This window comes from Hyalella azteca, unplaced genomic scaffold (genome assembly GCF_000764305.2).
Source record: "Hyalella azteca isolate HAZT.00-mixed unplaced genomic scaffold, Hazt_2.0.2 contig16545, whole genome shotgun sequence".
In the NCBI taxonomy this organism is placed as follows: domain Eukaryota; kingdom Metazoa; phylum Arthropoda; class Malacostraca; order Amphipoda; family Hyalellidae; genus Hyalella; species Hyalella azteca.
Genome location: NW_025946363.1, coordinates 43097 through 53665, shown reverse-complemented (window position 1 = coordinate 53665; position 10569 = coordinate 43097).

The following is a 10569-nucleotide window of genomic DNA, read 5'->3' as shown; positions in this document are numbered from 1 at the left end:
CTTCAGAGTTCTTGTGGAACTGAACTTCAGACTTATTGATGGACAGAGCTTCAGTGGTCTTGCAACGTACGGCTTCAGATTTTTTGAGTGACTGCGCTTCAGATTTTTTGGGAGACGGAGCTTCAGATTTTTTGGGAGACTGAGTTTCAAATTTTTTGGGAGACTGAGCTTCAGATTTTTTGGGAGACTGAGCTTCAAATTTNACTCTTTAGTTTAGAAATCTCATTAACTGCAGGAGGTGAAATGTTGATATCACACTTATTAAAATCAACAGTTCTGTTGAAGAAGCTTTCATGAGTTTCTTTGCAGGAAATGGGTGAATGAACACTTGGGGTGTCACTTGAATATTCCTGAATGGTTGCTGAAGGTAAGATGTGTATAAGAGACAGCTTCAGATTTCTTTAGAGATTTAGCTTCAGATTTCTTGGGAGACTGAGCTTCAGATTTTTCTAGAGATTTAGCTTCAGATTTCTTGGGAGACTTGGCTTCAGCCTTTCTTGGAGGTTCAGCTTCAGCTGTCTTGACAGTTTCATATCCTACTTCAGCTCCATGAATCAATTTAAATTCTTCTAACATTGAAATATTCTTTACTTTACATGATTGATGTTCATATTTCATTCCAGATCCTGCATCATCCGGAGACATGGAAGGTGGAATTTCAGAGTTATGATCAGATGGATTTCCATGTTTGCAAGACAGAGCTTCTAAGTTGGCTCGAGACAACTTCCCGACAATTGTGTGCCTAAAGTAGTTTGTTCTATTGTGAGGAGGGTCACATGCACTAGGAGGAGGGGTTTCCAATTCAACTGGTGATAAGAGTGTTGACGTTTCATCAGAAGACAGGGTTTTATGTGAGCAATGGGGAGTAGGGGCCTTAATTTTGATTTCAAAGTTTCTGGGTAAATAATTCTTTGATTTTTCACACAAAGAAGTCTTGGATGGTGAAGCAGATTGCTCACAAGTTGAGTGATTAAATAAAAAACTACTATCCAAATTTAGGCCTAAAAGAGATGTCTTTTCTAAAGGAAGAGAACCATCAAACTTATGATGAGTTGATTCTAACTCATGACACGAGACGTTAACATTAGCAGGTGAGGAATTCTCAGGCACACAATATCCAGATGGCTTGACAAGTGTACAGGATTTCTTGAAAGAAGAAGTATCAGATTTGTTGGGCAATGAAACCGTAGATTCTGAAGAATTTTCCAACTTCTGGACTGTTATATCGTTCAAAATTTTAGGCTTTGAATTTTCTTCTAGTTTTGGGGGTAAAAAAGTTTTGCAGGTTGGTAAAGATGAAGTTTGGAGCTTCTTGGGCAAAAAATTTTCAATTTTCTTGGCTGATAGCATTTCCAGTTTGTCAGGTGAAGTATCAAATTCTTCGGGTGAAGTTTTCAATTTTTCAGGTGAAATTTTCAATTCTTCGGGTGAAGTTTTCAATTCTTCGGGTGAAGTTTTCAATTCTTCGGGTGAAGTTTTCAATTTTTCAGGTGAAATTTTCAATTCTTCGGGTGAAGTTTCCACTTTGGCAGATTCTAATTTTTCAGGCAAAGCTTCAAATTTTTCAATAGGTGATACCAGTTTCTGACAAAAATATGCTTCCAGTTTTGTTGGTGAAGTTCTAGCTTCCGTAGAAGACAAAATGGCACATCCTTCTAATGCAGGTTCTAAATTTACAGCATAATGATCCAGCATAATTTCCGGACCTGTGTTTAGCATTTTACTTGGAAATGATTCTATTTCCATTGCAAGATTCTCAGAATCAGCAGATGTCTTTGTTTTTGTTGTTCTAGAAAAAAAAGGTTCCAGTTTAGTTTTAACCACCTCTTCTGGCTGTTGAGATAATAGATCTTCTGATAGTTTGGGCGACACATCCAACAATTTCTCAGAATGGTCCAAATGATTGCTGGCAGGCATGTCGAATGTCAAGTCGGGCAACATGTCGAATTTCTGGATAGTTGAATCATCATTCAAAACACAAACCTGCTGCCTTTCACCACTTATACTCGTTGATGTTTCAAGAGAATTTTCAGCCTTACTGAAAGATGCAGACATTGTATTCTTTGTCGCAAAAGCTTCTGACTTCCGAAGACAATTGATTGATGAATCCTTCAACACTTCATTCACTTCCTGAGTCATCTGTGGTTTCTTGTTGGTCAGATGTTCTTTTCCATCTGAAACCGGCAAAATCTTGACATCGCTTTGATTGTTCGACACAAGGGGCGATGACAATTCACACAATGGCTGAATTTCTGCCTTAAGTGACTCGATGGATTTCATGGGTGGCGACGGAACCAACTGGGTCTTTCTAAATTCAAATTTCTCATTAACAAACGAAGCGGCCACAGAATTTTCCATTGAGCAAGTATCCAATTGCTTAGGCAAAGATTTTTTGTGACATTTACTTCTAGAGTTTCCAGTGCCTAAAGTGTCAGCAACTTCTACTGATTTCGTCACTAATTTTTGTGGCAAAACGTCAAGGAAATTTACAGGGAGCAAAGTACTGGAAAATTTTGTCCTATCTGTTTTACATTCTACATTTTTATTCACGTCCCTCGTTCCAAAATATTCTAGAGGAGATACGTTGCTGCTCAGATCCTCTCCGCAGGCACCAGGAAATTTTGAAGGACAATGAGAATCTGTAGCATCAGCGCGAGATTGGGATAAAATAACAGGGTGACTCGAATGTAATGCAAGACTAGATGGATCCTCATGACGGCCGACTGAGCATTCACTCTGCACATCAGCTTCAATCTCTGAACAATGATCCACATTAAGTGATTTCTGATCATTCGGGCCACTTACGACGCTGATACTGCTGCTCAAACAATGTTTTGGATGGAATGAGACCTCAGGCTTATCACCAGACGCTTCCTTACACTCCTGACTTGACTGGTCCATTGAAGTGATGATATTCTCTTCTTTATCATTGTAGGAAACTTCTGAGCTATCATCGGATAAGAGGTCCTGACTTTTTCTCTGCATATCAGAATTTTCACCGGTGGTAGTCATTAGCGGTGGTTGCCTTTGATTGTTCACCTTGCCCACCTCACTACTGAAAGCCAATACACGTTTCCAACACGCATCCTGCTCCTGAGCTGCAGTTTTAGAGGCTGATGGTAGAGTTACGCTATCGAGACCATCAGCTATAGGAGATTTTTTCGGCGTGGTGTTCTTTGGGCCTTCATCTTCAGACTGAATTAATGATGTTAGTTGATCAGTTACATCAAAGGCTTTAAAGGATAAACTCGGCGCCGACATGACAGGGTTGTTGCTTGTAGCTTGTATTGAGCATTGAGATGGAAAGCCTGTTGTGCCAGGTGCTGGATCCGAGCTTTTCAAACTAGAGGACTCAATTGCGTTGCAAGACTCACAATGACGCGATGACTGCTCAGGACATGTGCATTTTTTGTTAACAGAACACAATGCAACACTCTTTAGTTTAGAAATCTCATTAACTGCAGGAGGTGAAATGTTGATATCACACTTATTAAAATCAACAGTTCTGTTGAAGAAGCTTTCATGAGTTTCTTTGCAGGAAATGGGTGAATGAACACTTGGGGTGTCACTTGAATATTCCTGAATGGTTGCTGAAGGTATAATATCGCCACAATTAAACAGACTTTCTTTCATTACACAATGAACTTGAGCACCGCCACAATCCTCTTCCATATTAGTTTGCTTGGCACACATTTTATCTACATTTGTGTTGTCACTAAGATTTTTGCCGTCTAATGTGACCTGACTAGACATTACTACCTGGGAATGAAGATCACAGCGTTGACTGGTTGAATCACCATGAGCTTCACCTGAGAGTTGGCTTCCAGAACCTTGCATGTTGAACTCAATCCGGCATGGCAAAGAACTGGAATCTTCATCTTCAGATGAAAGAAGAGGTAAGAGGGAATCAGAAAAATTAACTGGTTTGTCTTTGTTTTTGGAAGATAGAATTGCTTCCACAGCATCAGATATTTTCACAACTAGGGACGATCGGGAGCCATCAGAAGGAATGTCTGAGAAGAGAGGAGTATTGGAGGCACTTTGTATACTGGAACAGCTCAGAGATGAAGATGATGAGAGGCATACCACCTCAGCTTCCGTGCTGCAGGTCTCACGTGCTGCGTTATTGCAATCTGATATTTGCAAACAATCAATTGGTATCTCTTGAGATTTGGACTGAACAGATTGCTCGCCATGACGTCCCGTGTGATTGCTTAAGCACATAGACATGTCATCGTGGCCATGTTCTATGAAGGCAGAACATTCTACAGAACTATCAAAATTGGAGTCATAAAATTCTGCAACACGCGATCTATTCTTTATTTTTCCAGGAGATGTCTGAGCACTTTGTTGGCAAGGCTGAGATAAGAGACTGTCTGTACTCTCAATAATTGCTTCTTCCAATGCTGTATCAGAATTTAATTCTTTTGTATCAACACAAAGGTTTGATTTGTTTTCAAAGGCAATAGAAGACTGGATGGATTTTTTTGATGGATTTTCTAGTCCCAAATTTGAAAAATTAATACTAGAATCAACATTGGAAGAAGAAAGTTTTGAAGCTGAAGATATATTGTCATTGTCATGAATACCCATAACACTGGTATTATCACCGTGAAGAGGTGGGCCCTCTCCAGTCTGTGGCTTGGTATATACAGTATTTTCAATGAGCATGTCAGAACGACTATGCAGTTTATTCACCATTTGTTCCAATGTGAATTTATTCTTGCGGATACTCTTGGGGCTGGTGAGAGAAGAAGACAAGATAGGAGGAGAAATGCTTAAAGTAAGTAAACTTGATGTAGATCTGCCAGGTGACATTAGATGGCATGCAGCATCAGGACATCCATTGGGTGTGAGTTGTTCACCACGAGGGAAGGCTTCTAGTCTGGACAGGCGCGCATCTTTGCATAGCTGCTCAGGATGGAGGCAAGACTCCAAACTTGATGAGGTAGGAATGACATCCACCCTCTCTTCTCGGCTGCTGTTTGCTTGTACATTGACTTCCTTCATTGTGAAAGTTCAATGACTATTAAATTTTCAGCACCTGCAGACAAACAATTGTTTTGTTAATGAAATGTATTGATTAAAATAAAAATTGAATTTGAGCACATACATAATATTGCCTGATGGAAGAAAAAAACTTGAAATGTAAAAGAAGAAATGTAAAAACAAGCCAAACAGAAGAAAATATTTTGGAATAAATTTAGCTGATTATTTCAATACCATCTAATTTATTTCAGTTGCTGATACTCTATCTCAAGTGAAGCTGCTCAGCTTTATGTGGGCTTAATTGAAAAATTGGCCCCACCATCCATATTGCACTGCAGCCAAAAAAAATCTATCGGAGAAGGTTTAGGAACGGAATTAGCTGAATGAGTTTACAAGTACGTAGCTGAAAGAACATATAAATTATAGCCTAATATTTATTGAATGTGATGCTCACATGATTTTTCAGCTGTACATGAATCATGCTCAACCCTAGGTACATTTAAATACCTATCAGATACTAGTGGCCCAGGTAAAAATATTTTCTGCAACAACTGTTGAGCAACTTTTCTCTCTCATTGGAAAAAATAAAAGCATTCAAATTTTATGGCTAGTATCTTCTGAAGCAAAACCTCACATTGCGCTAAGATATTATTTTGAGGTTTTATGTTGTTACCTATCTACATTTATAAAGAGAGTATCTGAAACAGGCAATACTATGCTGATGACATTTGAATTTTCCTACAATCACATAATTTTGAGCTCAATCTTAGCCAAAGCTAGCTTGAACCGTAAAATGGGGTAACTTAGACCGGTGGGGTAACTTAGACCACTTTTCGTTTTTTTAACAAAAACCCACACAACTCAAAAACTATTTGACATAGAAAAATTTTGTCAATGGGCATTAAAGGCCTAATACTGAGGCTACATAACACAATAGAAAGATTTGAAAAGTTTGCATTTCTAATAGATTAAAAAATTAAAAATGTGACCCATGAAAAAAAACTATTATTTAAAGCCTGTCAGAGTACCCCCTCCAATTTTTTTATTTTTTGGTTAAATAACTCCAGATTTTGATGCATTGTAGTAGAACTCTTCTAGTTACATATGCAAATGACAAATTTTAGGAAAGTGTCATAGTTTGCAAATGGGGGCGCCGCCCCCAAATGAGGTAACTTAGACCACCTAATGTCAGCCCTGATGGGGTAACATAGACCAGTTTGGAAGTTAATATAAAATTACCATATATAACATATTTTATGTTTGACAGCCTATGTTATGTTATGTTTCAGACTCTACAGAGTCTTATATATGGTAATTTTAACTTAATTTCCAAGCCAGTCAATATTACCCCATCAGGGCTGCCATTAGGTAGTCACATTTCCCTCATTATGGGGCGGCACCCCCCATTTGCAAACTATGACACTTTCCTCAAGTTTGTCATTTGCATATGTAACTAGAAGAGTTCTACTACAATGCACCAAAACCTGGAGTTATTTGGAGTTATTTTACCAAAAAATATACCGGTAATTGATTTTACCACCCAGTCTAAGTTATCCCAAGAGCTGGGGTAACAAAGACCATCACTTTTTTTTAAATTACATAAAGACTATGAGAGGCAGGAGCCAGCAATTTATGGTGAGTGAAGCTAGAGTATAGACCTGTATTTTGCATGTTTCAATCCAAGTTTAATTTAGCTAGTAAAAAAATTGCATCATTTATAAAAAAGAAAGTGGTCTAAGTTACCCCATTTTACGGAACAAAACTTATTTTTCTGGCCATTTCCCACAATTTTGTAATAATGAAGATGAGCCCTTACCCAATCCACACAGAATGACCACAATTATGGTACATTTTTTTTTTTAAACGTCAGTGGACCGTTTAAAATATTGTTGACCATAGTTTTACCAATGTCAAGTTTATTCAAGAGAACTAATGAAGAAAACAGAAAACGCATCACTTCATTTGTACCTTGAATGACATGACCACCAGGCAGAACTCAGTTCACACATCGGGCAGAAGTGAAGTCTTTGTCAGGATATTTACCTGGAAAAAGAGGAAAAACTTAACAAAAATATGGATAAAGTTACAATAACAAAGTTCTTCCTTGTCTTTACAGAACAATGAAATTCAAAAATATCTCAAGAAAATTTTTCTGCCTGCATGAGCAGACATGGAACATACAAATACATCCAATCTACAATCCAATTAGATTGAATTTGGCTCTAAAGTGACATAGGCATTTTAAGTAAATTTGGAATTTTGTGGCTCAATTGTGCACTTTTGTGAACCATTAGATAAGAAGTCATCCACCTAACAAAAATCTCACAGCTCTGAAAATGGTAAGAAAACACTAGTCACAGCTTGGAAGGTAGATATAATCCATGCCTGCTTCCAAGCTGCAACTAAAGCTTCCCCACTAATTTCAGTGCTAAAATATTCCTGCTAAATGAATTGTGTCCTAATTTTTTAAAAGAGCTGTGCTCAAGCCATAAGATTCCAAATTTGTTAATCATATGCAACATTGGAGCTGCAAGATTTAACTAATGTATGAATTTTCTAATCTTGAGCCAGAATAAGTCAGATTTTTGGAGGAACATTAAGAGTAATACTGATGTGTGAAGGCTGCCATCAAGAGAAATACCATCAAACGGGGTAATAAGTGACTGGAAGGGTAAATTGGGACAGTCCTGCATCATGGCATGAGAATGTTATAGCAATGAAACTAATTTAAATAATATAAAACCAAAAATAGTGGCATAAACTTCAACATTTTTCCTATCTATGTAGCATAAAGGAAGCTAAGAAATCATATATTTACTAGCTCTAAAAAATCCCGAAATAAAATGTTTAAAAATTATATTTTGGAAAAGTTCTTCTGCTAAAGCCTGTAGTAAAAAAAATATTCACTGTATTAAAAGATTTTGCTAAAAAACTTGTAGACAGGTGTTGGCTTTAAAACCTTATTGACAGAATTTGCATATCTCGATCCAAAACAAAATGACAGCCATTTCTGCACGACGGGGCGTTCCGGAACAGTGTCCTGTAACACTCCGTTTAGAATGCCCCCATGGCGGCATTCTAAATACTTCTAAATGACAATGTACCCATGGAATTTAGGAGCACAGCTTGCAGTGGTGGACATGAAGCTTGCAGTGGACAAGTTTGTTGTCAATGGCATGGAAGTTTTTAGGGGGGTTTTAAAAGTGTTAGGTATAGAACAAAATAATAGATTTTGTTAATGAAAAATGGATAGAGTAATATCATCAATAGAGGAAACACAAGTACAACTTACAGAAAACGTCATATATTCTACATCTATATCATCTAAAAATGAAGAGGAGAACATTGGGGGCACTGTTAGTAATGCTGTTGAGGAAAATATCTACACTCTGAACCGTGACTGAATTTTTTGGGCCGTAGTTTTATGGATTTGCAAGCCCATGGTTCCATTTCTTTGAGCTGTGAATTCCATATCTCGGCCATGAAGAGCCATTTATGAGCCACAAACTCATTTTCTAAGTCCTGTGCATGGGTTATCCCAAATCTCTAATTTTATCCTAGAAACAGCATTGTTACAGCAACAATAACCTTTATCTTTACTTTATTGGCAACTGAACACGTTATAATGCAGTCTGACATGAACACAACTACCATATGCATAATGCAATATCCAACAAAACTTTTTGGGTTGACTAGTGCCTAGTTATCATTCATGGCATTATGCAGTTTATTTTGGCTGGAGCATTGAACTGATTGAAGTGATGCAAAAATTGCAAATTTTATGAAATGACATCTTTGTGAAGTGCCAACCACACCTTTTCCATTTGAACAAAAATACATGACATTAGAGCTGCGAGATTTCATCATACCTCATGAAATTAGGCCTATATGATATTAGAAGCGTACATGGTGCAATTCTATAGGTTATTCAAAAGAACCTGGTCTTATGTCATTTTGAACGGATCGACACTTCTTTACGGACTGAGGACCGATCATGTAACACAACCTTACCCGGCAAAAGCTTTCTTGCTTCTGAAGAAAGGGGCGGTTCGTCAGCTGAGCTGACACTGGCCGTGGGCGGGCCTATTTGAATTTGAACACATGCATCCATTTGAAATCCTAGACCCATAGGGCCATAGTATACGAGTCAAAGAGCCTAAATTTTTAATATCTATATAAAAAATGTACGTTTCTGCATTTATTAATATCATATTCTGCTTAGGCACAGTCTCTCAAAATGTTCCAGAAAAACTTTTCTATTACCAATTATTTACATTTATTTGTTTGTGGTGCAGCGAAATATTGCTTTTTTTTGTCTCCACGTGTTCTTGTGTGTGACGTCACCGTGGGACGACATACGTCACCGTTTGTGACGTATGTAAACATATGGCTAGCATGAAGATGATAGTCCAGTTTGAAATGGATGGTTATTTGTGAATAATATTATCGATTGTGATATTATAACATATTTCGGATTGTGAAATAATTTTGATTGTGATATTGACACTTGACAGATATTCAACATTTGAATATCGAAGTTCTAACATCATAAATTACGCGGTAAGAGTGTAAGGACTTAGCAAAGCTAGAATCATGGCTGAGGCTTAACCGATGTCATTGTAATTTTTTACGTCATTGATATCATTGTGGAACCAACGTAAGTAACTAAGGAATTTCCCAGTTCAAATATTTATTGATTTATTACTATCAATTTCGAAACTCCACATATTTCTAAAGGGAGTTGTGATGAGACCATGGGGATGGGGTCGAACTGTTGAGTTTAGACTTTAGACCATTACAACTTGCAAGAGGGGCCCAAGGGCCAAGGGCATGGGGCCTTGCAAAGGGTTAAGACCGCCGCACGGCGGTGGACCGATAAGTACTCACAATAATTCCCTGCCACCATGGAAGCTTAGAGCTGCATTATTTCAGAAAAAAGTAGGACTTTTCCCAACTAGTAGTAATGGATGAGTTTATCATGAGTACACTCTGCATGCTTCAAACATTTTGAAATTAAGTTTATTTTAAAATTTCCCATATTAGCCTTAGGCCTAGCTATCCCCTTCCCAAGGGTATTAAATTGGGAAGGGCATTATCCCCTTCGCAATTAAATGGCCTTTTTTGTTTTGGCTTCTCGCACCTAAAGAATAGCATATAAAACATGGAAAAATTACCTCTGAACAGTTGGAAAAAAATTTTCAAAGCAAATGCAAACAGCTCACTAAAGTAGTATAGCCTATGCCCTATAAGTACATTCACTTGTAACTTGTTACAACATTTCCCAATAATGAAGATGATTGATTGAGTTTCGGAGTTAAATTTTTACAGAAGCCAAGTAACTTCAAGAAGATAATTTACCAACATTTAATCAGTAACAAAAGCAGTTTATTTTCAGTAATATTATTATCAGTCAATTATAATATCATTTATTTTTCCCGACCAGTTGACAAGATAATTCGAGATGTTTATGTATGGGTCCAGGGTACCTAGCTAGCTACTAAATGATAAATGCCAAAACAACTTAATTTGAAATTTACAACGTAAAACACCAATATATATACTTATAAACAATTACAAACT